Below are 6,540 nucleotides of genomic sequence, written 5' to 3' on the forward strand. Positions count from 1 at the left end.
ATCTAAGAAGTTAAAATAATTTGGAAAAAAAATACAGAATTGTCAAAACAAAATGTAAAGCACATACCTATCGATCCAGCAATTCCACCACTAGGAATTTATACTGAAGATATATTCATAAAGTACACAAAAATATGTAATAATAATCTCCTTTTATGAGAGGAAAATTGACAATCTAAATATCCATCAAAAATTTACAATTGTATATTCATACAATAGACTATGATGTAGCCATCAGAAGGAATGTGGTAGATTTCCATGTGCTGACAGGGAAGTTACCTAAGATCTGTGAAGCACTGCATGGGTGCCTAGAGCAAAAAAATACACAAGAAGCTGGGGGAAGACTGGGATGGGAATAGAGGCAACTTTTACTTTCTATGTAGTTTTATACTATTTAATATGACATTGTTTAAACATCTTCAAAATGCAGAAAAGTAAACAAAGAAAATAGTTATCCAATCACCATGTTTCTTCCACTTGAATTAATCACCATAAATCTTTGAGGCATTTGTTTCCTCTGTACATATATGTGTGTATGTGTGTGTGTGTGCTCATGTGTATGCTTAAAGAAAAATCATTGTATTTTTTAAAATGATATATGCTCATTATAAATCTCATGAAAACCACCTACCCAGAAATTATCATTAGTAAAACATGGACAAACATTCTTTCAGGCGTCTTCCTTTACAACTGTAAGAATAGATGGGTAGAAAAATAAATAGAAGTGGTTTTATCAAAATGGGATTATACAAATGCTATTTTAACCAAAATTGTTCATTTTAATGTTACTTGAATTTCACGGAAGAAAAAAACTAAAACAAAACTAGAGGAATTACTGCACTTCAAATAAACGTGTCTTTGCCTTGGGAAATATTGTTGCATAAAAGATCTCTTTAAGGTTCAAAGAAGAGACAAAAATACACAAGTAGAAAATAAATAAATGATTATGAAATGCATTAAGAGGTTATAAAATAAATTAGAGACATGTTTTCTAAACTCTGTGTTTCCAGTTAGACATTATCTATTGATTCTGTTTTGAAAGATTAACACTAACAGATTCCCTTCTATTTCTGGTCTTCCCAACTCAAATTCTGAATAGCTATACATATTTTTAGAAACATTGTTCAGGTTTACAATATTTCAATTCTATTTGATAAGTATAATTCCTATAATTTCTAAAAATTCGTTTCAAATTTAGAACACATTTACTATTTAAAGTCAAAATAATACAAAATGCTGTACATTGAGAAGTTTCACTTCTACCCTTGTGCCACCTTCTTAGTTCCCCCTGCCAGTATTAGACAACTACTTAGTTTCTTATATATTTCCAATGTTTCAGATATAAGCAAAAGTGAAAATATACTTTATTTCCCATTTTTCTCACTATTATGCATTATACATTTTTTAACAATATATTTTGGATAACTTTCCTTATACATACACAAGCATGTATGTTCTCATTCTTTTCTTATAACTGTATAGTATTCTGTTGTGGAATGTATCTGTCCCAGATTGATGGACCCTTGGTTTGTTTTTAATCTTTTGATATTACAAATAATTCTGTGATGAATAAGCATGCACATATATCATTTTATATATGAGAAGGAACGACAAAATCTCAGATCCATAATTGTTTAATGCTTTTTATATTTAACTCTTCAAATAGATAAAATGCCTTAAAAAACAAAACAAAACTGTGCTTTCTCTGTTCCTGAAAGATGTTTGCTGATATCCTTGCTTGCAATGTGGCTTCTCTCTGATCAAATTTCATTGTCAAGCTGTATCTTTAAGAAGAGCTCGTTTGTGTTGTATCCCTTGAATTATTTCATGTTTGAGGATATCGGTCTATTACCTTTTTACTCAGATTATATTTTGGGGCCACACTTTCCCTTAGGATTTTGTAGACATTGGTCTATTGTTTTCTGGCTTCAAATGTTATTGTAAAGAAATCTGAGGCCAATTTTAACCTTCCCCCTTTATAGGTGATTTGCTTTTTTTAGGGGAAGGGGGAGTTTGTATGTCTAAAGAATTCTTTAGCTTTAAAGTTCTATGGCTTACTTTGGATATATCTTAATGTTAAGCTTTCTGTGTCAGGTTTTTTTTTTCCTCCCACCCTGGGATAGATACACCGTGCACTTTCAATCTGCAACTTCAATTATTTATTTTAAGGAAAACCTCTTAAATCATCAAATATATCTTCTTTTTATTTTTTAATTCTGTACTTCAGAGGCACCAGTTATCCTTATTTTAGATGATCTGAATAGCTTTCATACCTAGCAGCTTCCCTATAATGTTATGATCTTAATTTTTATTAACTGGTTAACTCAGTCTTTTTCTCTATGAAGATAATTCAGTTTTCAGCTCTATCTGTTCTGCCTTTTACTATTTCCATTTATTATGGAAGCGTGTTGCTTTGATGCTCAATTTGTTTTCTTAGGAATGAAATGTCCTATTTACCTCACTCTTTCATTATAACTTCTCCTCTATGAGCTCTGGTTATATGGAATTCACATTCTTATTAATTGTCAAAAAACCAATTGACAGGTATTTCTCTCTGTTCCTTGAGTTAGGTTTTCTTTGTATTTTATCAACTATATTCCTTTCTAACCCTCCCTCCTTTAATTTTTAAAAATTGTGGTAAAATATACACAACATAAAATTTACCATTTTAATTGTTTTAAAGTGTACACTTCAGTGACATTAAGTACATTCACATTTTTGTGCAACCATCACCACTATCCATCTCCAGAACTTTTTTCATCTTGCAAAATGAAAACTCTGAATCTATAATTTAGTTTAATCTTATATTACTTTTTCCTGCAGTAATTTTGCATTGTAGTCTTGTAGTTTGTTTTCATCTTACTCGTTTCCCGTTGAGCTAACTAATTGGATTCTATTTTCTTTTCTATACCTTGGGAACTAGCTACAGACTGGGGTGTCCTCTGGTTTGAGGCTGGCTCCCCAGTTCATTTCCAGCAGTCTGTGTTTATTCTGCCTTGTCTCCGCAGTAGCCATTTTCACTACTCCTACCTAGCTTGAAGAGATGCGGGATCCTAGTTCTCCAACCAGGGATCGAACCTGGGCCCCCTGCATTGGGAGAGTGGAGTTTTAATCATGGACCGCCAGGGAAGTCCCAAGTGGCTGCTCTTTTTCTCTCCACTTTTAGGAATAGTAGTCAGCATTCACAGGATACTTTTCTTTCACAGTATGGCTCCTTGGGGTAGGTGTACTGGGGAGGGTTAGAAGCCCACTCAGCTGCCCCCTCTCCACTCTTCCTCTCAGTCTTGTATCTTTGTTGTTCATCAGTTTAAAATGTTTATTGCATTAGGTTATGTCTTTTTGACTGCTACTGGTGATTTAAAAAAAAAATTTTCCCCCCTCAATCTATTAGACAATGAGGGAGAAAAATTCTGTGAGGAAAATTCTAGTCACTATTTTAACTCCAATTTTTCATTTCATATATTTCTGTAGTGCTTAAAATTTTTTTTTCACAACCTACGTGTTTTTGCTCCCATTTGTTTCTTAAAAATTAAGACTTAGTAGTGAAGTATAAATTATAACCATTTTAAACAGTTTATGAAGCAAACCCAAAATTCGGGCACACATTGATACACATTTGTTAATCAATGTCTGTTTTGTATGTAATTCATACGTAATTCTTTATTCACGTTATCGTTGTGAAAACCTAGAGACAATAAAAATTCCCAATAATAACAGAATAGTTAAGTAAATTATTGTGTAATGTTGATAGCATATTCAGGATAGCAGCCATAGTAAGGACACTTTGTACCTCTAGCAGCATGGAGAAATGCTTATGGAACAAGGATACCAAACTGTGTCCTCTGTGTGCTTTCAGTTTGTAAAACAATATTCTTGAGAAGGAAATACAGTTGACCCTTGAAGGACACCAGTTTGAACTGCACGGGTCTATCTATAGGCAGATATTTTTCAACATTAAATACTACAGTACTACTTTATCCGCAGGTGGTTGAGGAACACAGGTACAGAGGGAACCACCTAAACGGAGGGCCAACTCTGTTACACAGATTTTCAAGCGTGGGAGGGTGGGTGCCCTGACCCCCAGCATCGTTCAAGGGTCAACTGTACACAATGAACAATGGATAGGCTATCTCCACGCGGGCATTAGTGAAGGTTTCTACTGTCTCTAGGTAGGTTGCAGAGAGAGGGGTAAATTCAGGTGTTCTACCGTCAGCAGAAGGGAGAAACTGAGTTGAAACCAGCTGGAAGGGCAAGCAGCAGGAGAGCCAAAGGCCAGGGGCCAGTGCCGCCAGAGAGGATCAGAGGCCCCTTGTGAGGCTTTCCGGAGTCCTACACAGCAGCCTCCTGCCCCAACCTCAGAAAGGGACAAGCAGCGCTCTGCAGTAAGCCTTGCAGCCCTAAGAGACGACTTGGAGGCAGCACGGGGTGGGGCTGGCGGGGGGCGGGGCGGGGGGAACCCCAGGACACGGAGGAGGCCACTTCCAGATGCCCAGTCTACCACAATCCCAATCCCAGCACTTTCCCCTCTAGGACCCTCCTGGGACATCACTGCAACAGTGGGCAGAACTGTGAGGCAATAACGCATCCAGGCATTTATTTACTAATCATTCCAAGGAAACCTGTGTTCTTTTCGGTTACTAGGATGTTAATTCAAAGCAATTTTAAAGATAATTCGTGTGTGTGGGGAGGGGTAGATCACAGGAGTCTAAGCAGCAGCCGTCACTCCAAAGAACTCATTGAAGATGGTAGAAAGGAAAGTTAAACTCAAGCGAACTGCCTTATCCCTCTCTTCTTGATTTTAATTCGACTTCGTTTTCCTCTGCTGTGGGAGAAATTTCTATACTAGAACCTCCTTTTAGTCATTCTATAGGGTGGTTAGTGGCACGGTGAATAAACAACCCGTGCTCTGCGGCCTAGAACCTAACAAGCACACTTGAGGTTGAACTGGAAATGGGAGTCTAGTGCGGGTACTGGCTGACACCCACTGGAGGAAGGAGATGGAGACAGATGGCACCTCTCCGAGGCCACGCCCTTGCTGCTCAACCCGAGTCACTTTGGGGAACACTGGGTCCTCACATCCCAGATTTGCATCAGCACCTCCTGGTGTGAGGAGGAAACAGGAATGTCCTCACCCTCCTGCCATCTTCAAGGGCTCTTGAAGCTCTCTTGAAGCTGCTGTGTGCCCTCCCCACCCACTCACTTCTGAGAAAGTGGAGAGAGCTAAAACACCTCAAAGGAAAGCAGTACACGTCCTAGATAAGCAGTGGGTATAGAGTGGTTGCCAACTTTCATAAACTTCCTGTTAAAAGTAATGAATAACACCTCCGGAAAATACAGAAACACAAGAACAGTTTCTGTTAGTAAAAACAGTTAAAAACATCCAGAAGTCCATGACTCTCCCCTTTCTCTGAAAGACCACCCCAGTTCTGCTATTTAAACAGTCAATGTAATAGAAAAACATGAATAACATTCTAAGCCATATTTTAATAGAACTTTTCCTCCAGACACCAATCACTCTCAATCAGGAATTTTCTGGTTTATGTTTTTCTTGTTTTTTGTTTTGTTTTGTTTTGTTTTGTTTTGGTAAATGTTTGCTAAAAAAGGAAAGTGGATAATAATCTGGGTAGATCTACCTCTTCTCTTTGCCATTTCTGACTGTTTAGATGCTTTGCCTACCTCCGCCCCCCACGATGGCCCAAGTTAACAAATCTACAGGGATACACTAAAATCAAAGAAAAATAGAGACATAGCAGAAAAAAGGTATTAAGAAGGCCGACAACAAATTAAGGTGAAGGACTGGAGAACTAACATTTATGAAGCCTCTTTTGTTTGCCAAGATCTTTGGTATATCCTTTACATTAAAAAACGGAATGTTGGGAAGTTTTCTAGTTTTTTTTTTTTTTTTTTAACTAATAATACATTATAACAGTGTAGAATATGCCCTTTTAAAAATGATAGTCTAGGGCTTCCCTGGTGGCGCAGTGGTTGAGAGTCTGCCTGCCGGTGCAGGGGACATGGGTTCGAGCCCTGGTCTGGGAAGATCCCACATGCCGCCGAGCAACTAAGCCCGTGCGCCGCAACTACTGAGCCTGCGCGTCTGGAGCTTGTGCTCCGCAACAAGAGAGGCCATGACAGTGAGAGGCCCGCGCACCGCGATGAAGAGCGGCCCCCACTTGCCGCAACTAGAGAAAGCCCTCGCACAGAAACGAAGACCCAACACAGCCATAAATAAATAAATAAATAAACCCAAAAGTTAAAAAAAAAAAAAAGTAAATGCTATTAAAAAAAAAAAAAGCAAAAACCATATATTAAAAATGATAGTCTAAAAAGACCTCCAGGGCCTCCCTGGTGGTGCAGTAGTTGAGAGCCCCCCTGCCATCGCAGGGGACGTGGGTTTGAGCCCTGGTCCGGGAAGATCCCACATGCTGTGGAACAGCTGGGCCTGTGTGCCACAACTACTGGGCCTGCGCTCTAGAGCCCGCGTGCCACAACTACTGAAGCCCACGCACCTAGAGCCCGTGCTCCACAACAAGAGAAGCC

The sequence above is a fragment of the Eschrichtius robustus genome, chromosome 6, assembly GCF_028021215.1.
Source record: "Eschrichtius robustus isolate mEscRob2 chromosome 6, mEscRob2.pri, whole genome shotgun sequence".
NCBI classification, from domain to species: domain Eukaryota; kingdom Metazoa; phylum Chordata; class Mammalia; order Artiodactyla; family Eschrichtiidae; genus Eschrichtius; species Eschrichtius robustus.